We start from the raw sequence: 27,897 nt of genomic DNA, 5'->3' as shown, positions 1-27,897 counted from the left end.
GTGAGATTATTCATAATTTCACTAGCCTGATTCAGCAGAAGGATTGTGGAACCATTTCGAGTCACATTTAAAGCTGCTTATGAGTACTGGGAGAAGTTGTGTCTCCTAATCAAAAGGTGGCTTTCTCCCAGTTTCTCTTTTCTTCTCTGTTTCTAGGTTTAAGGAGAACTAAACCTTTCTGAAACTTGCTGAGAAAAAGGGGGCAGAGGGGATGGAGAAGGATTTATCTCTAAATTGCATTGCGCTTCAGAGTAAACCACAGAGAGCTGTAATGGGACAAGTAATTTTTTACATGGTATAATTAATTAGAACCCATAAAACCCAATTAAACAGCACTTTTGAGACTATCAAGTGGTGCACGTTTGAAACTGCAAATATGACAGTATAAGTACATTTTTATAGCCGAGCATACTCCTCAGGATTATTTCCAGTGCTCTACTAAAATGGGAAATGGCACCAGTTTGGCCCCTGCTAATAAATCGCTCGGAAACAGGTTATATTAATAATCTTTATAGGGGGTAGGACAGAAGCCAGATGGGGCAGGGAGGGGAGCGTGCAGGTGGCATGATATACTGGCCTAGAAGACATAATCCCGGCCAAAGCAGAAATTTAATCTTGGTGTTTATCTGAGAGGGTTGAGAAAAGAAAAGGAGAGGTAGCGGGCAGAGAAGGGAACCGCCCTGAGAGACCGCGGAGGGTATTTCCAAGGTAAAAACTGAAGGTATTAGACTAAAAGGCAAGCGCTCCTCTATCCATATGCGAAAGGAAACGGAGAGCAAGGCCGTAAGCAGGCGTTTAACAGCGCCAGGCCCGGCAGAGCTCGTCCCCTTCGGCTTTAGAGGAGGCTGGCGGCGCGCCGCACCGCTGCCTCGCAGGGCTGCAACCGTCGCTCTGCGCCGCCTGCCGCCCGGGAGGGGCTGTGCGTGCGCGTGCGGGCGACGGGCGCTCGTGCGTGCGTGCGTGCGTGCGCGCGCACAAGCTTGATATACAATCTAGTGTGAGTAAAAGCTCACTTTCCCCTTGTTTGTTTACGCGAGGCCCCATTTCTGTTTAACTTGGCAGCCAGGAGGTCCGCGTCGTGTGCCAAGCACTAATTCCTTGACTGCCCTGACAGGCCCTGGCGTGCACACCTGAAAGTCATTAGCGCTCGGACCCATTTTGTTCTCACATTTCGAGGCAGTGACCCGCAGCCATGTACAGCTTCGGCAGACACTTTATCATCTCCCCTGTCATCGGCTTCGAGCTCAGCGGCCCGGGCACTGCCAGACCACAATGAGCAATGAACTAATGAGGGCTCCAGAGAAGGCTCTGCCTTCGCAAAGGGCTGTCTCGGAGGAGTCGTGACTCCCCTCTGCAGCGCAGGAGGCAACCCATAGTCGGTAGAGTCCTCCTTTCTCCTTGAATTACGAGTTTGTTTGGTTTTAGAACATTTTATCCTTCAGAAAATGGTAATACAGTGCGATAACCCAACCATGCGTGACAGCGGAGCATCAGTGACAGCATCAGACAGATTAAATTCGAAGAGCCCCATTCAGCTTTACAATGCTCTTCGTGCAAGCTGTTCCCCAAACAGGTCGCTTTATCTTATCAGTCACTCAGATAATTCCTCCAGAGTCAACTATCAACACAGGAAGAATATTTAATCCAGAAATGCAGAAACATATACTTTCAGATGAGGTCTGAGAAAAAGAAAGGTAGTGAACAGCTGGCTGGGGTAGAAGGCATTGCAGTAAAGACACTCGTACCATCATAGCAAGGACAGAAGAGCACAGAGGAGATGGTGCTTTCTGCAAAATTGCTATTGCCCTGTATGTTCTCCTCTGTGAAGGTTTGCAGAGTGCCATCATATTCTTTATTATACATGGAGATGTTATTCACCTCTTAGTTTTTAAGAGTACATTTACTAAATTACAGAATCATACGATAAATGTTTGCATTTCTTAAGTCTTAAACCATTTCACCTGCACTGAGACCCCTAAGCTTTCTCCCCTACATAAGTTATTTTAAGATTTCAGTCTCCTCACTAGCTCCAAATATTGCCTTTTTAACTTGCTAGAAACATTTCTTTTGCTTCTATTCTCTCCATGTGGAATTTTTGTCATTTAAAACTGGTAGCAACTGAGCCTCTGACAAGCTAACAGTCAGTCTCAGACCACAAACAGGTTTTGGACTAAGTTCTCATGACCTTGAAAAGAAAGGAATGGGGGACTGAAACCACTGGAGAGCCCCAGATTTCCATGAGGGGAATAGCATTACATTTTTCCTATGGCAGTCTCACAGCGATACGCTTTGAAGTCATCATTTAGTATATGTTTATCTAAAAAACAAAACAAAAGCAGAAAGTCCAAACAAACCAAAAAACATTTTGGATTCTTCTGGAGGCTTTTTTATGGTTCTTCTGAGCCCTGCACAGTTGGACATGTGGTAAATCAGCACAAGACCTTACAGTCAGAACACAACTACAGATCAAATGAAATGTTTAAATGCATTCACATATTAGAAAAAGCAGTATTTTCTTTGAGATACATGAAGTGCATGCTGGAATTGACATTTTTCCAAGCATCTGTATAGCTCAGATGTGGCTTCTACAAGCTTTACACTTCGTGTCCCTCATTACTATGCTATTTAAACTATTGAGATTTTGAACGTTTTTCGTACTCACAGCATCCCTATAAGATAAGGGAGGGCAGTAGTTCCCCTCTGAAAGACGAGGCACTGATATGCAAGGCCTTAACAGCCAGAAGTGGAAAGGGACATAAGCATGCACAACTGGGATGCTGTCGTCATTCATTTTAGGGATGTGGTCCCAGAAGCAGAGCAAGGAACCCTGAGGAAAGCACCAGCACCATCAATATGTATGTGTGAGAAGACCTGGGTATCCAGGACAGGATCTGAAAGAGCTGGGCCTGGAGGTATCCTAAGCGACACGCTGGCAATGAGATCATGACTCCCCTCTGCTTATGGAGCTGTACTGGGCATTGCAGGACTGGCATTTAGTAGAAATGCACACAGATGCATACAGGGCCAGTGCATGGTGAAGGAAGGCCAGTAAAGTTACTTCAACCTTCAGTCCTTAGATTTAGATGTCTAGATGTTTCAAGCACATTTTCCTGAAATTGGAAACACAGGACCACAGCAGCCTGCTGGTTTAGTTAGAGGTATAGGCATGAAGAGTAGCAGCAACCATCAACAGGATGGCAAATGCCATTTGTACAGACATGTGTCATTCCTGTACTGCAGCCAAGTGAAACTACAAACACTAATAAAATTATAAAGCAACTTTAATTTACATTCCTGTCAAGAAATCTTTATGCTGAAGAATATTGAAGTGGACTCTCTATATAAAAGAGAATCGGGCCTTGGACTGAAAACTGAAATACGCACACAGACCAACTTGGACTCATGTTCTGATTCTCTCTTCCACTAACCTAATATATCTCACAGACCAAAACTGGGGGAAAGGATATGACTTCTCATGTACTTAAACTGCACAGTACCTTCAATGAGCAAAAGTGATCAAAATACTCATTTCATGTGTTATCAGAAATAGTTCTATGCAGCATCACATACCATAGCACTATAGTACAGCTAGAAATACCATATGGATCATCTTGGCCCCACCATCACAGCAATCCTGACGCCAAACGCAGGAATTTAACTGCAACGTTCCCTTCAACGCAAGCCACCCAGGAACCTCCAGTACCTTATAACAAGCTTAAAACTTCTAGTACAAAAAGCCAGAAGCCTTGAATATCACACCAGTGCCTTAGGCTCCTGGATTCCAGTAAAATCTAAGAGTTTGTTATATGAAATTTGCCCAGGTGGTCATAAAAAAAACCCAACAAGCCTATGTCCTACGCTAGAGAAAAACACAACAAAAAGCACAGCGCAGTGATCCCTGCCAAGCCGACCTGGGGGCAAACACACGCCAGCCAGGCACTTAGGAAGCTTCTCACCACCACTAGGCGCATCTACATACATGGTCTAATAGCCCATTTATAGCAGTGGCCAATTCCTGATGCATCAGCGAAAGGTGGAAGAACAAACCAACCCAGAAACCAAGTTATGCATCAAAGGGGGAAAAAAAAATCTTTCATGGCCCTGAGGAAGCCCTGGAGAAAAGGAATGAGATGTGGCACTCAGAGCCAATCATAAAGAGAGTGGTCCATCAAAAAGAAAAGATCATCATATAAAAGACATACGTGAGCAAAAAGGTAACTCCAACCACATGTAAGCAAAAAGGATAAAATCCTAAGACCTTTGAAATCAATAATGAAATTCCTATCAGCTTTAAAGAGGTCCAACTTCCAGGTTAACACATCTAAATAGTTTCCTACATTTATTTCCAAATAAGATAGCTGTAGTTCTTGAAATGCCTATTAGGATGTGTTAATTTTGATAAGAAAAGGAAAGGTGCTAATTTGCCCTTGTCCCTGTACAATATTAAACAGTTAAATGTGGTCTGAGTTGGAGAGAGCATATAGCAGACATCCTCAGAAAATTCACTCAAAATGCATTAAAAGAATAATCTTTTCCAAACCTGTCAACAAGATCCCAGCCACTGTCCCTGGCAAGAACACCCGTTTAATTTGGTAAGGCAGTTGCTTTTACTCTTGCAAACACTGTAAAAGAACTGAGGTCATGGAAAGAAAATGGGAACATTAAAAAGACCCTTGAGGAGACCCTCAGCAACATGCTGCTGGGTTACAGCAAGGAATTTCCAAGGCAGCACAGATTTTAAAAGTGCAAGTAAACGTGGAGGGTGGCAGGGAGGTTAGGTCCCAGCAAGGGCTGAGGCACTGCAAATTCAATTCAGCGCGTGGTTTTGCTGTGAATGCTTTTCCAGCTCTCACACCATTACATAGGATGTAACATCATAATGATGTCAACTCTTGGATCTGAGAATGAGCTGATTTTAAGTTTTACGAGGGGAAGAATGAACACTTGCAAAGGAATGGTGAGTCAAATAATGCAAATCTGGTAGGCTCACAGTTCAGGGAACTCATGGTTGTGCTTTGAACTATTTTTAGTAAGGTAGTGCAAGTTCAGGGCTAGTCAGTATAGAAAGGGCCTACACAGCTCAAATGAAGCACACCCTCTCTTAGAGCACTGACAATTTTATATCAGTTCTGCAAAGAGATGGTCAAAGCCTCTCTTGCCTTTCACTGAGGGAGAAAGGTGGCTGCTTGTGAATGACCAAGTGTGTGTGCGGGGGAATGACCATCAGAGCCTGTGCACACAACCTTTACCTCCTGAACCGCACCTAAGGATGAAGGACAACCCTGACCCTGCACCCGGAGCAGAACAAGTCCCACACTGCTTCTCTGGGGATGCAACAGGTCACGGCATACCAGGAAGGGTGCTGAGTGCAGGATCCGGCTTCTTCCTCTTCCTCCCTCCAGCCCTTGCTTGTTAAACACCACCGCTCTCACTGGGGTGCTGCAGCTTTCTTCCAACCACCAACGAGGTACTTAACTGACTTGACTTTAGCGCCAGCACTTCCAGCCTGTAGGAAAATACAGAAACACCTGAAATTCAGGTATAATAAAAGCATACGCAGGCAAGTTTTCAATCCAGGTTTCAAAGCTATCGCTATTCCTGCAGTCAGAGCATGTTAATAAAGACCCCTCACCACCACCACTCCCTTTGCAAAGTCACTGCAGATGTTAGTTCCTGCCAGCTCTTGTTAGATTTTCCTTTCTTTAAATGAATACTTAAGAATATCCAGTTATTGCAGATCACTAGGAATACACAAGGAATGGATTGCTTTGTAAGCTTTACTGCAATTATGAATAATGTTGGAAACATATACTGTACATTTCCTATATGGTAGGATTGCTACAAGCAGAGAAAATCCACATTGAAGGGGATTCCTATGCAAGCTATGCAGCAGATGAAGATTGTATTACAAGCTTGGATTACTGATTCAAGCCTCTTCTCCACCTCCCTACATCTCTGATAGCTTTTAAACTTAAATAGCTACATAAGTTCAAATGTTCTTTTATAGGGTGAAATAAACAGCTTTTATGGTTCAGAAACTGCAAGCTTAGAGATCAACACTTTACCACTAATTTGTGCAGGTTCAAGTTAAGGAAATGGCTCATTTTCCTCTCTACAGTTGTTGAGATCTTTTTCCCCAAAAATTCAGGATGCACTTTAAATTAGATGATATAAAAACTGTGGATGCAGACAACGCTTTCTCTTGACATGCTGCATCTAGTCTGCAGTTCCTGTGAAATCAGAGTGAAACTGCTGATGGAAACCTCAGAGAAGTTGGAAGTTGGTACAAAATATTAGAACAACGTTATTGACAGCACTTGATTCTCTCTCTCTCTCTCTCTCTTTTTTTTTTTTTTTTTTTTTTTTTTTTTGACAGGAAAACCTCGAGAGGCCACTCTGGCAATACAAAATGTCTTAAATGACTGCAAACATAATTTATATTGGCTTTAAGCTTCTTTTAAGTTGTCAGAGTAGTGTAAAGAGCATTTAGCTCCCAGCCCATTCTGTGTAAGCTTTTCCACCAGATTAGTAAGAGATATTAGTTCCAGCTCTTCCAGGGAACCTCAGTAGAAGCATTACTTTAGAGTCCCACATCTTATCCAATGCACTTCCATAACAAGCGTCCATGGGACTTCACAGGTACCACTTGTATTTCACTGAGGTGGGGGAAAGCAGTGGGCTAGAGATGCGAATTCCAGATTCCTGCAAAAATAATAGTGTGCTATAAAACCCAAGGAGGATACACTTTAAAAAGCTCTGTACGATCATTATACAAAGAAAGGCATTTTCAAACCCAAGAAAAGTGAGGGCTGTATTCTGCTGTGTTTTGGGAAATTTCTGCCCCACATAAGCTTCAGAAAAATTGCAGTGCCCCAAGATTTTATCCTAAAACTTGCAATAAACACATGTCCTATTTATCCATCTATCTAGTCATTTATTCCATCCTCAATGCTATCGTTTTGAGCATCTGATAAATCCAGCAACACCAGGGGACTATTTTTCCTCACATTTATGAGTTACATTAACCAGCATTTAGGTGGTTAAAACAAAGGGTTTTTTTCCAAGCAAAGACAATCCTGCTCCTGAGGACACCAATAATGCTGGCATATGACAACATAATCAGCAGCACAAGGATATAAACAACTCCCAATTATCCCAAACCAAAATTTTTGAACATCTTGTTACATTTTTTCCTTAGGCCTTAAAATTACTGAGTTGTTATGGTTGGATGCTTTGTGGTGAATAAATCTAGAATAATTCCCTGGAAAGAGCGAAGTGCTGCCGATGTGCTCTTAGCGCAAAAGACCACAGTACCAAGTTTGCCCTGACTTTGCGATCCAAGGGGAAAAAAACATCCAATGTTCTCATCATGCGGAGAAAGGAAAGGAATGGGGAGGAACCGTGGTGATCTGATTTCTAGAAAGTGGGAAGCAGTTGCACACGGTAAGGGAAAAGGGCAAGAGGGAGAGGACTGTGAAAATAACACACTGTGCTGGGTTTCTTAGACACTCTTCCTTGTGTCAAAATGCCACTAAAAACAATTAAAAAATTATTAACTCCCCCCCCACACACATACACTGCATGCAAACACCATCTGAATGAGGATCAGCAGGTGTCATTTCCCACCCAAAGCACACCGAGGCAGTAAGCAAGGCTAAGAGCTCTCTCATAGAGATAGAAACACCAGATTTTGTTCTGGAAACAGAGATGTCACCAGACACGGCACGCAGATCTGAAGCCAGATCAAAGCAACTGTGCTCTGAGCCAAATCCAAGCTCAGGTTTTGAATGTACCTCCAAAAGCTGAATGCTTTTGCATACAGAGTTTGGGTTCTGTCATTCATCTGATTTTGGAATGGGTGGATCAAAGATCTTCAGTCTGAGGCTTAGCGAAGTGCTAACAGACAGTTTTGAAGAGAAATGATTTGGTAAAATGCTTCGAGCAAGGAATGAATTCACTGACGGACAAGTTGTGAACTGAAAGAGGAGTCAAACTGGCCAAGGAAATTACTAGCTACCAACTGATTTCTCAGATATGTTACCTTGCAAGGCTGTTTTTTTTATTATTATTATTCGTGTTTTGTTTTGTTTTACAAGAGGGAATAAGAGGTACAACATTGTTGAAGAACTGGCCCAGAAATTCAAAAACTTTCTGGCAGTGCTAGAAAAGACCGAAAATTAAGGAGCTCTCCAGTGGTTTGAGAGCTCACTTAGAAACTGGTAGCAATTGCCCAATGCTCTGTCCCCCATTTCATCTATGGATTTGGCCAAGCCAGTTAGTATTTTGGTGCCTTAACTTCCAAACCGTGAAATGGAATCAATAAACCTTGTAAAACAAACAAACAAAAAGTCTCTGGGGGGACAAAAAGCTGCCCCTTTGCAGCTGCATGACATAGAAGTGACTTGATATACTCAAGGAATAAAGGAGATCAGAAGGACTCCTCAATTATGCCAAATAGGAATATAGAAATACAATTACAGGAATGAAATGATTGCAAAATACTCAAAGCAATAGGAAAGGTCTAGTGATATGCTTTCTGATGCTTACGTGCTTTAATGAAGAAGCTATGCTCCTGTTTAATCTACAGGAAAGACTATAGACACCCCCCAAAAAAATATTTGCTCTGTTCAGGTTGGCACTAATGTTTGCTCTGAAAACAGCATAAATGGCAACCCTACTTTCTACAAGGTTTATACCAAATGTAAAATAGGGAAAACTTTTTAGGACACAAAGGAATTAATGCTGACATTCTCACATGAGATCTGGCCACAGCAACCATACTGTTTGCTGGAGGGGGGGGGTACTTACAGGGAGTCTGTCTAGTAATTTTGGACTGAAATAACTCATTGTAGCTTCCTCGAAGCATATCTTGTGTCTCCTTGAAATTGGAATATATATTCCAGGAGAATATGTTTGAGAATAAAACTTGCTGAACCCCGCCTCCTGTAGGAAGGTCACTTTGCAAAGGCATGAAATGCCATGCATTTATCAGACCAGGTGCAGACACGGTATTTTCATTTTCCAAGCAATGTGTCGTTGTATACCACTAAAAACACTGTAAGTCTCAAGTGCTACTAATCTCTTTAGCCACAGAGACATAAAGATGCATACAAGAACGTCTTCACAAATTGCATGCGTCTTTATGCAATAGTAGGTAAAGCCAAAGTATTCCTCTTCAGAGTAGAAATTCCTGTAAAAATTACATACTTTATTAATTTGAGAGTAGTGAGCTTTCCTCCTAGTTTATAACAAAATGTCATGTTATTAGTCAGGTTCTCCAGCATCTTTTGATAAAAATGGTGCTTTTATTGCCGTATAAAAAATACAAGGCAAGTTAAACGTTCAGTATTTTCTTATAAAATATTCAGGTTTATAAACTGTTGCAAACAGGCTAGTGTTTATATAATATTCACAGACATCTATAATGCCTCTCATGAAAGTTAATGTTTAAGCTCTTAGCTACTGCAAAAGGGTTTTAAAGATGTTCTGCCCATCTTAAAGTGCAATCCTGCATAGTTTGAAGAGCTACTCTGATAACAGAATGTTTGGAGCTTAATGTTTATTCCTTTCACTGCTGTCTAGATTGAAATTTGCCTACTTTATGAACGAAGGCCCCAACACATTTAAAATTTAAGTACCTGGCTAGGACACCCTTACTCAGCAAAACACATATAGACGTAGCAAAACACATACAGATGCCTAATGTCAGGTACCGGCTTACATCCTTCTGAAGTCCCAGGGCTCAAATCATAACCCCACATTATTGGCTTTAATAGACAGAAAAGCTGTCAGGGCCACAGGCATTTTTTGAGGAAAGAGACTGTAGTTCATGCAGGTAAGAAGCTCTAATGACTTGTTTTCTAGGTATTGCCTAAGTACTAACTAGTACTAGTAGTGACTAAGAAAGGCTGTTCACATACAATAAAAAGCAAAGTAGCAGTGGGATTCCTCTTTTCCCACCAACGGATGAATGCAAGATGCCAAATTTCCATCACATGTCATTTTGATGTCAAACAATAGGAATCGTCAATAGTTTTTATCATTTTGAGTATGTTGTTTGAAACAGAACAAGATCAGACAGCCTCTCCTTGGCTTGCTCCTTCAGCTAATTTTGAGACACCATAGCTGATGCAAGAAGACTGCAAGTCTCAACCACACAAATTCAATGCCAACAGTTGGACAGCACAGTGCAAAGACACTTACGGCGTTTCCCTCAAACCTATTTTCACCACTCGTCAAGTGTAAACATTGATCAAATGTGGTTCTGAACCAAAAAGCTGAAAATGAGACTCTCATTACGTCTGTCTGGCTCCATTCAAATGTCTTCCTAGCATCCCTGCCAGTCAAACGCTTGATGACTTCTGCAGCTGGAGCATTTGCAGCATTTCATATTTTGAGGGACAAGTGCCTGGTGAACCGAACCGCACTGTTAGCCCCACCGATTGACAAACTTCTTGTTTCCTCTAACAGACCAGAGAAAAACAACATGAGATGCCATGACAGTGACACCCTATTTTTAAAGGGAAATTTCAAAATCTACCTCTACCTTTCCATATCTACCTTCTTTCAATTCCAGGACAGTAGGTACCCATGTAGTAAGTCACAGTCATATCTGTGATCTCAGAGCAGGGCACTCATCCCACAGCAGATGAATACATGTGCACTTGTATACAGGTGAAGGCAACACTATTGGATGCAGCTGCCACTGGCTTGCAGGCAGGGCTATGTGGTCTACCGGGGCTTCTCTGACCTGCTAACAAACAGCACGTCTTTCCCCTTGGGGAGCCCACATGCTGCGTACCAGTGGAGATCCAAGGACCAGCAGCAGTTCTGTCTGGGACTCTTGGGCAGGAAAAGAGCAGGTGAGTGGTGCACAGGTTCAAGATCCCGAAACAAGGGCCAGAGGAGGCCAACTCAAGCAGATTCCCTAAGCCTAACAGTTCTGAGGTCCTAGCCATGAGACCTAGGGGGAAATCCTAGGCTTAGTTGTGAGGAAGCGACTTGCGTTATACACAGCAAGCTCCTAGCAGCCCTCCTCTATCAGGTAATGATTTTTATTTACTTGCCTGTGCTCTATCCAAACTCATATCATAGCCAATACTGCAGTGACATTTTGAAAAATGTATCTGCTCAGGGAGCTATTGCAATCCTCAAATTGAGTTGCTATACATCGGCATACCATGCTGCAACTGCAGACTAGTGTACCAGCACTTCAGATGGATATATCGACATTTTAAAACAATAATCTGTACACTAGGTAAATAAGGTGCATACTAACCAGCTTGCCAACTTCTCTCATCCTCAGACTGGAAGTACAAGATCTTTCACTGGCCAGCTGTAATCACAGATTGATATGGTGGGAGTCAGTAAAATGCTACTAGGAAATTTTATAACTCGACTCTCCCAGCCAAAAGAGCTAGTAAACGGATACCCAACATGGCACCAGACCATTCTTTTGGACAGCCATAATCCTAAATAAAAAACATCTTTGTAAGAAAAGGGGCATGGGCAGATGCAGGATTCTCTGGGAGAACATTTTTTTTCCCCCTAAAGTACACAGATGGCTCCAATCTCAGCGCTTTCTCAGTTTATTTCTGTTGACTGATGCATAGTTTGTACTTGATTTTTAAGGCAAGTTACAAGTAAAGTAACTTACTGTGCTGTTTCCCATGAAACGTGACAGACTGGTATTCATCAACGAGGAGCGCACATAACATGGAATCTGCTGGATCGTAGGGGAAAGCACTCAAACACAAAATGAAGTCAAGACAGACTTTAAAAGGAACTAAGTGATCTTGTACCACACATCCTTACTTCAGCGGTTCACAAACGCAACTCTAGACTCACAGTTGTACCACTTTATTTTAACACAGCTTGTCTTTCTTTCTAGAGTGTGAGGAAGTATTTGGCAGCCTCTGCTGTCTACACCAGAGTCTATAGATAATCTGGGGATTTTCTGGCTTACACGTCATGTATAATAGCTATAAGTGTAGGGGACTGGAATGGACCTGGCTGTTTACGCCCACAGCTCTGTTCCTGAAAAGAAAAACAGATTTTTGCTTTGTCCCTGGTGGAATTTCTAGGACCTGGGCTCGTGGAGGGGAAGTTACACAATACTAAAAGATCTACAAGAATCCTGAGAGAAGAGCTGCTATCCTGTGGAAAACCTTTCAGAGGCCTAAAGTATATTTTCAGTAGGTTCAACTTCTGCCTTAAGAAGTAGTAAATTATTTTCCCCCATCACCGGGCATATCTCTCATCTTATAAACCTCTGTCCTTGGGAAAACTCATCCTTTACAGTAAATGTAAAACCTCCCCCAGTTCCTCACTACACTTTTGCAGAATAAAAGACAGAACAAGCCCAGCAGAACTCCCCAAAGGGGGTTTCCTTCAAAGATCCAGCCTTTCTGGAGCCCTTCTGCTCCTTTAGGGTGGTTACCACAAGTAACGGCCTTCTTCATAGATCAGCAAGCCAGGCCTGAGGAAAATGACAGCTTCCTTTTACTTTTTTTTTTTTTTTTTTTTTTTTTTTTTTTTTTTTTGTATTTTAATGTACAAGAATTTCATCTCTAGCATACAAACCCCAATGGGCAGAAAGGTGCCTACTGTTTTGGTACATAAATGGCATCTGGTACACAGAGCAATATGGTGCCACAGAAATATCTGCACAGGCAAACAGCTATTCTCAAAGGTACTGTATAATGCTAATGGCATTGAGTATGACCTTCAAAAAATCTTCACAGAGTGAATTAACCCTCTGCAATGCATGTATTTAGAGAAAAAGGAGAAAAAAAGACAAAGCCTGAAGACCTTTCATTTTCAAGATGAGGAGATTCTGATAAATTAAAACAAAGTTATCATTTAAAATAAATTTAAATAATTATAAGCTGAGCAACACCTTGGAAAGATTCCCCTTCATGTCCTTTTCAGTTTAATTTAATGAGGGACACTAGTTAACAATGCCAGTAATAGACTGTTGTGGTAACTCATCATGGCCACTACAACTCTGCTCTAATCAGAGAAGTATCAAGGGCTGGCCAGTGTAATCATTACAAGAACGAGGTTATTAAAAAAAAAACACAGAGAAAGAGAGAGAGCGACAGAGAGAGACACAGAGAGATTTAAAAGAACCTTTTTTATTTGATTAACTCCTTGCCATCTACTGTAATTCTTTCCTGTTCTTCGCGCAGTCATTTTCCACTCATCCCTCCCAGCTTCTCTCCTTACTTTGCTCAGCCATATACTTATTGCAAGCACTTAAAGTGATTCATGTGGAACCACAGATATTCATGCGTGCTCTAGAAAGGCAGGACTACCCTAAGAAGGACTCAGAGTCAGAATAAGATGCAATATGAGTGGATCAAACAAACGCATAGGAGGCATCCCAGTGACACAATTATGATAAACATAAATAAGCTAGCAAGAAGAAACATCATTTTGGCTTCAGTAAAATTGTATGTTTCAGTGAAATGATTCTTGGGCACATATCAGTCCTCAGAGAGCTTTCATTATGAAGATTTTTAAGACCTAAGACAGCCGGATCATGTGTGAGCTAAGACAGCAAGATCCAAGATATTTTGACCAATCTTCCCTGCATTTTGCAAAAGCAAGTTCTGAATGTGAAAATTGCCATGATCAGACCATCTCACAGTGTGAGGTTCACAAAAGTCTTTCTGAGGAAGGAGAATATTCGTAAGTCAGTCAGTCAGTCCGTATTCTCTCTTGGTTTCACTATAACTCACAGTGCAATGCTATGCAGAAGTAACCAAGCTAAGACTAACTATGTTAATGTGAATATCAAAAGCAGTGTAGACATGTTAATATGGCAAGCTGCACAAACGAGTTAGGCCAAATTCCACATTGCATAATTGCAGGTACGGCATTCGAAACAGCTTGCTCAAGTACATCTACACAGCACTACACAGTCTCCTGTGGACATAGTACACCTGTCTGCCTTACCCTCAACAGTCACAGATATAAAAAATAATATCCAAAAATGTACAGACCCATGTTTCTGAGTGACATGGCAGAAGCAAGTCAGACAAGTAAGAATCTATTTCCAGCTGTCAAACTGGTCGCCTGACCACTGACAGTCAATCTCATCAGCAGTGACCTACAGGATGAAAAACATCCAGTATACTGCAGTAGTTTTGTTTTGAGGTTTTGGGGCTTTTTTATTCTGGTAGGGAATTACTGATTGTTCCAAACTTCTGTTAGGTGGCTTACAGTTCCACTTACGTTGTCAAACTGCTGGTCAGCTGGCAGGTGCACCACGCTCCCCGGACAGATTTATTTCACAGCTGGGATTTGCAGTCTGGAAGTTCCTTCCCATTTCCAGCTCTGCAGTCCTTACAGGCAGAAGGGAGGAGAGAAATACAGATGCCTTTTCACAAAGATGTAACAATCAAAGCAGGTTCTCAGCACGGTAACAGCAATCTAATTAGGCTGTATTATATTGAAGAGAAAATGAGATTTCTAACTTTGCCAGAACACTTCACACATCCGCTTACTCTTAGGAACATACTCCAGCTTCCAGATGTAGATAAGGATAATCACAAAGTGGAAAACAATCCAAGAACTAGTCTGGCCAGTTCCTAGCTGGACTTCAGCCTCCTTCCATCTTCTCTCCTTGCTCTGGAATAATGATTGTTGCCTTGTAAATTTAATGAAATTTCATAGACAACTCTGTTGAGTTTATGGCCCAGACAGCATCCCATTGCTCACCTAAAGGTAAAGCATCAGGTTTTTCTCCTGCTCAGTGTAATTTCTGCCAAAGCTCCCTCCATGGGCTGGACAGACCATCCCCAGATGACTAAAGTTAACCTAAATTAACCATTGGCTTGTAAATCAGACAGCATAGATCTGAGATGGGAGATCTGCATTTTGGCTTCTTTCTCCACAGGCCCTGAGGCAAAGATTCATACCCAGTAGCAATCTGTCTTTTGTAAAAAAAAAATAAAAATAAAATAAATAAATAAATAAATAAATAAATAAATAAATAAATAAATAAAATAATACAGTAGGATTCTTATTCCAGATTCACTGCCTGGAGGAAGGAGGACGATATTTTCTTTCTTTCCTGGATGATTACCTAAAAAAAAAAGAAAAGAAAAAAGGAAAAAAAAAACAGCTCCAGTGAATGAAAAAGAACCTTTTAGTCCAAAAGCCTCAGAGTCAGGTCATCCAAATTCCCAGTTGCCTTGATCTCTTTTCCAGCCAATCAGCTTCTGTTAAGCTCTGACTGATGGTGCTGTATGTTTAAAAATGTGTTTATTCTGACAATTTGCTATGCTTTTATGTAAGAGGACAGGCAAGCAACCCATCCCCAAAACCTCAAGGAAACAGCACAAGTCTTGGCTGCTAGACTAGTTGGCTCCCTGTAGACTGTTGATTCTTGGACAAACTGTTATTCCATCCTTAAAATATGTACTTACCCTGAAAAAGAAAATGCACACACAAACATACAACTAGGTATTAAGAGCTTTGGTAGATCTGTGACTGATCTTGTGACTAAGGTGTCAGCTGCTTCTGCAGAAATGGACATGGTAGTGGAAAAAAAAAAAAAAAAAGAAGAAGAAGAAGAGTGAACACTGAACAGCCCACAGCTGGACTGAACTGAACTTCCCCTGCTAAGTGGCTAATGCTAGGTTTTCCTCATTGCTTCAGAGTCAGTGAGATTATGGAAACTGAAGAGACAAACAAATGGGAATTTCTCAACAGATCAAGATCTAAAGCTAAAGGAAGGGAAAAGGGGGGGGCATATTTAGAGAATATTCATTCTGTGGAAGGTTGAGTTTTTCTCAGGGTACCCAAGAGAAGGGGAGATATGGATACAAGGGAGGTCAGCTGATATCAAATCACATCACCTCTTTCCTCTTTCCTTTGGCTGCCTTTTAACATTCCCTCTTGAGTACATTTCCCTTTGGTTGTGGGAAACACATAATCCACCAGCCCTCTTAAAAAGCATGTTGCAGTGGCACAGCCTGAAATAGAAACCAGACTTCTGCCTCCCAGTCCCCTGCTTTACCCTCTGCAGATCAGACCTAGCCCTAATCCAAACAGAAGAGAGAGAGAGGATTTTGCCGTCAGAGACAACCCCACCATAAACCAGGAGAGCACATGCATTACTCCAAACATGGCTGATCGGGCTCCTCGGTCCCCCTTACTCCCTTCCCCTGAGAAATTCACCCCTAGTTTTAATGAATGCCTGCTCAGCCACTGGGGAAACGCACTCCCAGCTTTGCATCTATATGTTCAAGGGTCAACAACCCTGAAAATGATGCCCCCATAGCAGCATGACAAATGGAGCACAGGGACTAGATTAAAATAGACTTCCAAACGCTGTTCAATTTAAGTAAATAACCCTATTTTATGTTGCCCCTCATTAGCTTAAACTACATTTTGTCTCTGCCCTTCTCTCTCTTTTTTTTTTTTTTTTTCATTTGTGGTTAGCAGAGATAGCCTTAAAAGACTAACAGCAGAGAGGCACACGAGTTCACCATCTCCTAGGCTACATCCCCACACGGGATGACTGTGTCATTCCCATGGATTGCCCCAGTGAAGGGCTGTTCACATCCATACCACAGTCTCCTGGGATGTTCATCAACTGCCCTACATTGCATATCAAAGTCCAAAGTATACCCTGCAGCTCTTCCACACTCACTTTTATCTTACACCCCATTTGCCTATTCCCCACGTTACTCCCAGAGTCGTAGTACACAGCAAATAGCCCTACACTGGGAGTCCCTTCCCACCGCTACCCTCCAGCATCCACATCAGGCCCCACTAGTACCCTCCAGCAGTCTGACACTCCTGCAGCAGGACTGGCAGGACTAGAGAGATGGGGTTGAAAGTTTCACTGAGGACCAGGCAGGGGAAGAGACACAGCATACATCTGGGTGGCAGACACCCAGCACCCAAGGGGCTACACCAGCCAGGCTTGAGTCACTGTCCAATGCAGCTGAGTTGCTGGAGGACCCCTCTGCTGAGTTCACACCTGGTACGTCTCAATAGTTCACTAGCATCCACTGGGAAGACTCACTGACCTCCTACATGAGCTGAGCATCACCAGGCTGCTAATACAGGAACGTGAAAGGATAAGAAACTCATGCCCAGTACTGTCAAGCGGTATGCACTTGTGAGAGCTGCCAGACAGCCATTTCAGACTAGAAGCAATTGGGCATCAACCACTAGATGTTGGACAAGACAGGACTTTTTTTTAGCTGGGAGGCACAGCAATTTGACATCAAAACCATTGTTGCCATAATAATGCCACTGCCAAATACCACTGTCAGCACCAGAGATACCCAAAACAACAGTAATGCATGTAGATTCCCACACATGGTGCATATGTAGGACAAAATTTTCCATCCAAGATGACCAGAAAGAACCTGAGATCATCACTGATCTATGAGATGTCATACAGTAAAGCTCCAGGCTCCCACAGATCACCAGGGACAACGCACAAACACTTCCACGAGCTATACAGCCATAGGAATTATGTGGCTATGCATGTTTCAGAACTTCTGAATCTACAGTCTGAGACAAGCAGACATCTCCTTTCCACAGCACACCAACACACATAATATCTACCTGTATTGCAGTGAAGATGTTTATCCTGTTTCCCAGGTATCTGCAGCCCTATGGGGCTGACATACAGGGACTACTGGTGACCCTGCATTATTGGACCAGAAATGTAATCAGTGAACAGACAATTACTGTAAAGTGCAAAAAGACTCTGATGCCAACAAATAAAACATTTTTCTGCTGTCAAATAAAAGCAGAATAAATTGGCCACACAGAGAAACTACCGGCAAAGAGAAATCCAGCCCTCACTTAACATCACTCAAGGGGACAGCCTGCTCCATCATAAGTCCAAGAACCAAGGAAAATCATTTACTTAAAGACTGGCAAGCAGCATTAAGAATTCACAGTTGCAAAGTATTTTCACCCTTAGGTGTTTTTTTTTTTTGTTTGTTTGTTTTTTTTTAACTAGGACCTCTTTGACAGTCCCACGCCTAATTACATAGATAGTTCTTCCCCACTTCTGCCCCATTTGCTGTTGCTGTATGAATTCTCTGTGAAATATTTCATATTAAAGTGCACAAGGATATTTTATCTAAGTTCAATATCTCAGGGAATTTTGGGAAACAAGCACAGACAGTCTTCTGGCTTAGACTTCACAGGCATTTCAGAAGTACACTGCCTCACAGATACTGTGTCCACTCACGCACATGAAGAGTATCCATTATCATGATCACTGTTAACAACCCAGTCAGCTCTGCTTCCTGCAAAATAAAAGTCCACTGACTTGAACATCAGAATATCCTCCCATCGCAAAAGCACATGAAACCCAAATATCCTGATGGCAACCCTTCTGTCTAGCAGCTCTTTGCTTCCTGACCCACAATGACTTGTTAAAAACCTTGGGCCAGAGATAGCTACTATCAAAACCGAGGGAAACTTGTCTCCCTTTCTGGCCTGTTGCCCACAAATTAAGGTGGTTGACTGGATTCTCCAGGTTTTAGCAGTTTGGATGCATACAAAAACAGCTAGCAGTCCAGTTTGTCCAGTCAGCTCCTAGGTGCTTGGAGGCAATGCAGGGAGATGTGTGGCCATTGTAGGGTAGCGTGTCAGAGAAGCCCTTCTGCAGACAGCGACCAACAAACCATCAGGTCCTCTTTGGTTCTCCTAGTGCTAATACTTGTCTTCATGGCACATCATTTCACCGACCAAGCCACAGATGCTGTGCAGGGTAATATTTTGCCCACTTAATTCCTTTCTGCTTGCTTCATCATGGTTCGGTGTAAATCATTATGGGCTCACTTTGCAGCAGCCAAATGGCCCCATAAATCCCAGAGGTGGCATACTGCCGGCAGCCTGCCCTCTGCCACAGTTATGCATGATCAGAGGCTATGAAGTAGCTTCCTTGCCAAAAACTTGCTGCAAAATCTCCTACTAGAGGCAGTCCTGCACTTCCTACTCACATTCAGGAGTTGACATCCCAATTTCTGAAGCTATCTCTCTCCAGTTTCTCCATCTTAATTCAGTATTACTCACCAATCCACCCTGGAGGCCTGTCAGATGAAGTGGGCAGAGTTCTCCCCATACAAGTTACAGGAGGCTTTAATAAAGTAGTTGTGGAAAGTATGCCCTGATCATACAGAGAGGAGGACACATGCCTGCTCCCATGACGAGGGAGCACCCAGGATCAGGAGCTCCTGGTTGGGGTGGTCAAGCTGGACTGACCGCAAGAGAACTGTATCTCTTGAAAGACAGTCTCAAAGACATGTTGAATGGCTTTGCTGAAGGGGCCTTGAGCTATATATGGGCAAGCTGTGGCTGAATCTGAGGATGCTGCTGTTAGGAAGGACCAATAAGATTGCCTGAGAAAGCCCTCCATGGAGCCCTGAATGCATTAGACCCAGCTTCCCCCAAGCTATTCCAGATGGGGCACATTCAGAAAGCACCGGAAGTGCTCAGCAGCCTTGATCCTATCAGCAGGCTGGGAACGTAACCTCAAGGGCACTGTATCAGGGCTGCACAGATCCCATTGATCTCATCTCCTTTCACTCAGCTGGAAGCTGAAGTTTTCAAAAGTGATTCTCTTTAACCTTTGCGGAGAAGGAAAGATCTCAAGGATTCGAGTACTGATGGTCTTAACACTGCATTAGTGGGTGAAGGAACTTGTTTGAGATTCTGATCCGCTACGTACAGCTCAGAAGAGCAGGTCAGGAAACGTCAAAGACGAAACAACACCAAAGAAGATGGTTCTGTTTTTCAACGAGCTCTGCTGCTAGAAATGTGAGGGAGCAGTGGGCTTGGAGGGAAGGAAAGGGTGTACAGTGGCATGGAGGGAGGGAGAGAAAGCCTTAGCCAGCAAGACGAACATCCTGAGTCACTCTGTCGGGGAGGTTAGGGCCGCTTTGCCAGGGAAAGGCTGACAAAGTAGGACAGATGCCTGGATCAGTTCCACAGCGTGAAGAACGCTCTTTAGAAACAAAAGGTTAGTGCAAACCCAGGCATGAGCAGAATACAAAATGCCACTAATATGAGCTCTAGTTGCCCACCTCTCTGGCTGCTAGTGCTTCTCCAGCCTGCACTGGGCATACACAGAACCGCAGTCCGAGCCAGGAGTCAGAGTGAACTACAACGCCTGCTTGTGCAGCAGCCGCCAGATGAGTCAGTGATGAGCAGCAGCATCTGTGCACGAGGCGAAGTTATGCAGCGAAGCACATGCGTGCGGCACTGCTCCCAGGACAGCGCTGAACCCACATCTCCCACAGCCAGGACAAACTTGCATCGAGAGCAAGCGTGTGCCAGGAGCCGCATGGCCAGTGCGCAGCCGAACCGCTGCCAGGAGCTGCCAGCTTCTGAAGTCATGTCGCACCCGTTCCACTCTTCCCGCAAGCCTTGCTCGGGCTTGGAAATGAGGAAGCTGTGAACTTCTCTGAGTTGAAAATTTATAGATGAAAGAGGATCTTGTTTTGCTGACTCACGATGTGATTTTTATAAAGTAACAGTGAATTTGTTGAACTCTGCTTTTATTTTGCCCACATTTGCATAACTACTTTCTGCAGCTACAAGCCATCTAAGTAAATTCCTCATTTTTTCCTGCAAAGCCTTCCACCTTTCAGTGAGCTTTTAATTAGAAATGGAATAAACAATGGAAATCAGATTGTTCTTATAGATAACCAAGGCATTGTACTACTTTGTAAACATGTCAAAATTAGCCTGCTAGCAAACTTCAGTCATTTTTAAAATGACAAATTCAGAAGTGAATACAAAATCCTGAAAAGGGAAATAACTTCTTTTTTCCACCATCTGAGCACCAGTAAAGCACAAGATTTCATAGTCCCATGAGAACTGAGGTAAAGGTGGGACCATCATCAGGAAGAAATTTTATTTCTCTTAAATCCAGCAAACATTTTTCTTGTAGTGCTTTACTTTAGCTTTGAGAGTCTAAGGACCTAGGCAGAATGATATTCATAGACAGAAACAATATTTTTCATTAGATCTACTGGAATAGCTGTAAAAATTAGACAAGGTGTTTCCTAACCAGTCTTTCCTGCAGTCACTAAGACAAGTCTACGAAAACTCCTCAAGCAGGAGGAGCCCAAGGGCTCTGCTTGGGTTTGCTTTTAGTACTTGTTCCCAGAAGCTTAAGGGCTTTTTATAGCTTACTTGAATGAAAGGCAATGATGAAGTCTCCCTACTCTCCCCAAAGCACCTACCCGTCTCTCAAGTCAGATAGACTGATTCCACTTGCTTTAGTCGCTTCTCTTCTTCTCAGGCACCTTCCTCTTTAATTGTCTGCGTACCTACATACGACCAGAAGAGTGATTCAGAAAACAAATGGACAAAAACACACACAAAAAAGCAAAAACGAAAGAAGATCCCCCTTTGTGATGCATGGTATCTATTCCCTTTATTCCTCTCCTGAGTCAAACTCTCTCCAAAATCCACAAAAGGGAAACTTTTATTGCTCCCAAAGCAGTGACCCTGTGTCATAGCTGCTGGAGAGCAAACTAGACTCTGCAATATTTCATATGACATCAACAGAAACACCAGCTTAGTTCTAACTCCCTGAACTTTATGAATAGAAAGGGAGGAGGATGGTAATGCACAAAACGGCATACTTTTCTCAGGTACCACAAACTTCCCATTCTGTGAACTCAGCAGACATGAATGGAAATAATTGCTGAAAAGAGGGATGTTGGAGAACACAGAGCCCTCTTTCTGATCTTAATCACAGTTTAGTGGTGTATGGGAGTCCTACACAGACACACTGCAAGCATGGCTGAAGAAAAATAGCACTCTACGCTGTTAAAGATGGTCTTAACCTTTGAAAGTAAATACACTGATTATGAAAGAGATGACAAGGTTGTTCTGGATATTTTAATTGAAAATTGCTGCCATCTTCCTAGCTCCTCTGGATGGGTGGCTTCAGTTAATCAGAATTCAATGATAAATGGTGCTGTGAATAAGAGTGGTTTGGGGATTGTTTGCTCTGAGCAGAAGATGGTCAGCAAAAAAAAAAAAAAGAAAAAAGAAAAATGAGCAACCACCACAATGTTCAGAGCCACTAACGCCCCAAAGCAGCAGTGTGCCCCAGCACACATCTGCCCATCACACATGATGAGCAGAGCTTAGCAACGGGGAGGTGCTAAGATGCTTTAGCAATAAGCACTGCAGAAACACCAGGAGACTACTGAATCTAGCACCTTCCTTTGGAACAACACAGGCAAAACCATCCAGCCATGATTTGAATCAATAGCTGGTCCTGATATTATCAACCCTGAGGACTGCTTTAAAAAGAGAAACAAAATCACAAGATATGTCAGCAGATTTTCATTACAAAGAAGCTGAGGTCAACCTTATTTCTGAATTAATTTTCTAGTAAATATTGGTTAGGCTTTAGGTAATTCTCTCTCCTTCACTCCCCCCCCCCCCCTTTTTTTTTAAAAAAGCAAAATTTACTAGAGTTGCATAAAACTGAGTAATACATTAGTTTCACTTAGAACCAACATGAAATGAGTCGTATCTTTCCAGCACATGACCAGGCTATTCTATCTCTCCCAAGTATACTGCAGAAAGATAAAGATGGTTTTGCCTATAAACAGACACTCTAAGTCTTCTGATTCTTTAAGCGACGAGCTCCTCTCTCGAAAATGTCCATTTGAAATGCACCTTTTCCGGTCATACCCACATCCCCATGGCTTTGGCAAGCCCTGGGAAAGGAGCACTTACTTTGTTCTCACTCAGATAACCCATGTCTGTCTGTCTCTGGCTGACAAGGGAAAAAAAAGTCTTTTTGACAACGGGGCCTGGGGGGAATAAACATGGTACCGTTATTTATAGATCCAAGGCTGATAGTCTCATCACTAGATGCTCCCTCCCCTTCAGGCTTTGTGTAACCAGTACTCATTCTGACCTGTTCTGGCTTTCCTACCCCTCTCATCTTTCTAGCTCTGTACATATTAGACAACCTCTCTTTTAGAAAGGTAGCTGATTCTGGCTAGGACTATTAAGTGGAATGTTTTTGTAGATAACGTGATCACATTGAAAATGCTGTTCTCTCTTCCCCAGGCTCAGCTCTGCACTTTGGTTTTATCCCTTATGTTAGTGCTAGAGCAAACATGGTGTAGGCCAGATGTCCCTGATCTTTTCATAGTCTAGGCTCAGTTTTTTTTTAAAGAAAATCTCTTATAACAAAGAGAATATCTAAAACAGAAATTCCCACAACAATAAACTAGAAAAAGAGGGCAATTCTTTACATATATGGTACTCACATGTTTTTCCTGAAACAGTTCCCAACCTCACACACTCATTCCTCCAGAGTAGGGTACAAGTCTTCTACCTTTCTGCCCCACTCCCCACTTTCATCTCCTGTGTTCCTACCTCAAGCTTGCTCAAACTTATCTCCCGCTTCTGGACAACATATGCACAGAGCAGACAGATGTGAAGTGCAGGTGCTGCAAAGAGGACATTTCAATCGTCCCCAGGGCAGCATGTGCTCTGCAGTACTTACTGGAACTCAGCAGGGTTTGAGAGCTACCACCTTCACAGAAACAACACACTAGTTTGCTTCCATGCTAAAAATCACCGCCATACAAATAGGCAAGACATGGCTAATCAGCACTATCGTGCTCTGTAGTGGCAGCAATGTGTCTGCACAATCTCTGTCTTGTTGCACTGAAATTAATGTAGACTCACTGAACTTTTTTTTTTCCTTTGCTAAATTCACCTCTGACTAACCCCAAGGCAAACTCATAAATATACTTAAATAGAAATCAGGGATAGGATTAATGTTCTTTAATAGTAAAAATCAAACAAGTTATTAACCTATTTAACTTCCTGACAGGAACAAGTTATTGCATCTAAAAATTCATCTTAGGGAAAAGCTCTTGTACTCATTTCACACGTCTTTTGTATCTTCTTTGGCCTATTTCACATATGGATTTACGGAGCATGTTTTAAACACACAGCTGATTATTCTAACTATCATTTTTACTGACTACTCAAAGCACAGTCAACAAACGGATACTGCCAAATATCTCTAGTACTAGAGTGTAATCTAACCTTGCCCTTCACAGCCAGCCAGAAACCAACCCATAATTGACTAACTACAGAATGCATCTTCATTTTCTTTTCCAAGGAACAAATAAGAACTCACCAACCACTCTAATCAGGAGACTTGGAGCATTTTAGCACACTCATGGTTCAGCTCGCTCATGTCAAGCAAACATCTTAGGCCAACACTCTTTCTGCTTGCATGTCCCCAAAGCTGAAGTCCTAAAACCTCAACAAACTTATAAAAGGGAAAACAGGTATCTCATCTCTGTCAAGGCAGCAGCAGCTCCTGACTCCACCATACAGACATTGTGGGTTTGGGGGGGCAGGTTCCACTGCTCCACAAAGGGGGAAGAAAGTATTGGTACTTACTTCAGACCACCTGCAGGGCCCCAGTTAGAGCAGACAGGGCTGCCTCGTGGGGATGCAGGACTGCTGGTCCTGACTGCAGGGACAGCCTTCAGCTCCAGCTGAGACCCACAGAGCAGGCTGACTCATACAAAGTTACAGTCAGCAGCATCAGTTTAACAAAATCTGGAAGAATCTGCAATGGGGCAGCTCTTGAGTGTCTTTTACCAATGTGAAACCTCTAATGTAGGCAATGGAAGAACAGCCCTGCAAGCTTATGAAGTTGGCTTCAGGCTGAGTGGTACCTCATTAAAACATAATAGTCACACAGTGCAAAGCTCTGAGCTGGTGCAAAACCACTCTGACACCTGTATCACTAAGTGAAGACCCAAGCAAACATCCTCAATATATATCTGCTTCACTCTATGCAAGTAGTCCGTGCCTTAGGAAATAAAAGCATTCCCCAAAGGAATATCCCCCATAGTGTTTTGGAGAAATGGTAGACTCTACCTGTGACTAAGTTCTGCATGCAAAAGGCAACTTCATGAACCATCCCACTATATCATGCACATGGTCCAAACTCACCAAGAACCTGCTTCAGAATATTGCTGCATGTAAAACTCTTAACAGCATAATTACTCACAAGGAACAAAACCAATCTCGTGAATGGAAGGTTCAGAGCAGAGCTAGGTCATTTTTTCAGCTGAATCTCCACTTCCTGTAAAAATAAAAAAAAAGTAATATTTTGACACAAAAACTCAAAACAAACAATAACAAAACCCCAAAGCACGTAATTCTGATCCTCTCCAACAGATGAGACAGGCTTGGCAGGGAAAAGTGATCTCTTTACCAACCAGTTCAGTAGGAAGAGACAAAATACCTTACCTGCTTCCAAGAATGTTTCGACGTCAGGAATGAAAGTAGGAGATTTCTCAGTGAAGCACAAGCATTAATTTGTTGGTTGATCTCATATCATTGTATCTTCCATACTTCCAAATCCATATGCAACTCTCAGTTCTCTTAAAGCAGTAACTGCTCCATTGATTCATGCATTTTCTATCAACACTAAATGTGAATGTACAATGATATTCACAGTAAACAATCACAATACTTATTATGTGCATGCATATACCTTACTTTGACCCAGTAAAGATATTTCAGTGCCATAAGATGAACAGGAATTTTGTTTTATTTTTTTTCTTCAATTTAAACTTATTTTTAAAGATGACTAGGGAAAAAGAAAGAAGAAAAACCTCTATCATTTTGGGTCACAGGCAGGCACAAGGGAATCGCCTCTCACATTTTTGGTTTGGTCAATAACATGAGAAGTCATCAATTCTACACAGGAGAGTTCTGTTCCTCCAGATTTACACAAAAATGATGAAGATCAAAGTGCTGCTCAAGAGTCACAAAAGTTGCTTTCCTGTCTTCACATCTGCAAAGCAGATCTCCACGACACTTCAACACACTCAGTTGCCACTCACTCCATGGATGGGGCTACAAATAGGCGATCTGTAGCTCCTTTTCAGATCCCCTCTCCAAAGACCTTCTTTGAACTGTTCAAACTGGGAGCTGGCAACACCAAAAATCCATTTTTTTCTTTTTTTATATGAACTGTGTATCACTCTCTTTCTCACTTCATGTGAGAACCAGTTTAAAATCCATTGGCTTTTTCATTCCAGCTCCTTAACCCTCAGAGTACACTGAGGTCATGTTGGCAGTATTTTCTTTGAAATCACAAAATCTGCTGGGGGGAGGAGACGGATTTTAAGATCTTCCAGAACTCAAGAGCTGGAGCTGTAAGAAAGGACTATGCATTGCAGCACTGATGATCAAATCACGAGTTGGCAAGATTGGGTTTGGATTCAAGTGAACCACAAAGTCACTTGGAACAGTGACTTGCTTTCCTCCCTTTGTTTCCAATCACCCCATCATATTTCCTAATACAAAGTGACCCAGATCATTTCTGCTGTGAATCATCAACAAAGAAGGAATAGAGGTGAAGATATCACATTTTACATCTTCACCCCACAGCATATTCCAGAAGGTGTCCAAGGGCACAATTTGACCATAACATCTCTTACTCTCCCATGACCTTTTACAAAACATCTCTCCCCAAGTTCTCCAATCAAATCTGCTTCTTTCACACTAAAAGTACACACACACAAACACAAGCTCTGTGATGCCAAGATAAAAAGCATCCAACAATCCACAGAATTTCAGCTTACCTTGAGAAAAATGATCCCTCAGACACAAATAACATGGTCTATTTACTGGACACAACTTGGCAAAGGTTATGGGGAAATCCATATGAAGGAGAACTCAGATTCTTCACCACTGTGCTGCTTCAGCAGACAAGCGGGGTTCTCTGCCATCACACAGCGTGTTGTGGGTACCAAGGCTCCACAAGAACTAAACTGCACTAGCACTCATCCAAGGGGCCTCCTCGCCTTCCCAAACCTCAGTGACAGTCATCAGGCATGGCTACACTGTGCAGCCATCCCCAGACCTGTAGATGATGCATGCACATTGCAGAAAGCTAACACACACCTTAATGCAGTGTGACTAAAGTAATTAGCTCAGGTGCGAGCTTGCTTCTTGCTGGAGCCTCTGTAGGAAAGAAGCTAATGAATGCCTGCCTGGTCGGGAACATCTTTCCTCCTTTATTTTCAGTCATATGGATACACCACTTGAAGGGTCTAGCTAACTGTAGCCAGGACTGCATCCTCAGTAGGAAAAGCAGGCGCAACATCGCTGCATCGTTTCCAGCCATGGTCTTCCGTTCATCTCTGCCCTTTGCTCTTGTGGACACAGCCTTCAGCGTTCCTTCATTGCCTAGCCCTCCTGTGCCGCACCTCTGTCATGTATTTCCACGCACGACAGAGATGTGGCAGTGAAGGGAAGCATCAAGCTGCTGACCATCACTGGCATTTCAGGCTCTGTTATACCAACAGCAACACTTGAACCACGTCCGGATGGCAGGTTTAGGCGCTCTCTAATTGCAGAGTGTTCCAGGAAAGAAACTACATCTTAAACTCACACCAAAGACCAAAGACCTCTGCCAGCTGTCAGACTCACACTGATCACAGCTGAGGAGGGAGAGACAAGCAGTATGTTACACTTTTTTTTTTTAAGACAACCCTTAAAAATTCCTGTGTTTGACTACTGAAAACAGAAATGATACGGTTGTTTTAACTGATCACCTTGGCAGTGGTTTAAAAAGAAATAGAACCAGGAAAATCAGATTTATAGAACTGCAACCTGCACCCCAGTAGTGTGAGGAAGAAAACTCTGCCTGCATGCACATGCTGTTCCACTCCCCAGGTTCGTCATCTGTGCTGGCTTTACACTCTGGGGTATTTCTCGAAAATGTCTCCAGCTAAGATGGACTGTAATCACGACCCTCTTTTGTACAAGCCAGAGGGCACGAGGCAACGGCAGCCAAAGCCAAGGGCCAGCCCTTTTGTCCTCCTCTTA

The 27,897-nt window shown here is 42.7% G+C and overlaps 1 long non-coding RNA gene across 4 annotated transcripts in view; it reads right to left on the bottom strand.

The window, feature by feature from the left end:
• Positions 1 to 27,338, bottom strand: part of LOC134147788 (uncharacterized) — an 83,286-nt gene extending 55,948 nt beyond the window's left edge. For 2 of the 4 annotated variants that reach the window (XR_009960066.1, XR_009960069.1), the window contains exons 1-4: positions 25,064 to 27,338; positions 21,234 to 21,320; positions 14,239 to 14,348; positions 5,352 to 5,506 (exon numbers count right to left, since the gene is read on the bottom strand). This is a non-coding gene — a long non-coding RNA (uncharacterized LOC134147788). The remainder of the gene's footprint in view (positions 1 to 5,351; positions 5,507 to 14,238; positions 14,349 to 21,233; positions 21,321 to 25,063) is intronic. The other 2 variants (XR_009960067.1, XR_009960068.1) reach the window with 2 other exon arrangements.
• Positions 27,339 to 27,897: the final 559 nt, after the last annotated feature.

This window comes from Rhea pennata, chromosome 16 (genome assembly GCF_028389875.1).
Source record: "Rhea pennata isolate bPtePen1 chromosome 16, bPtePen1.pri, whole genome shotgun sequence".
Classification (NCBI taxonomy): Eukaryota; Metazoa; Chordata; class Aves; order Rheiformes; family Rheidae; genus Rhea; species Rhea pennata.
This window is presented reverse-complemented; position numbering and strand designations above follow the sequence as displayed.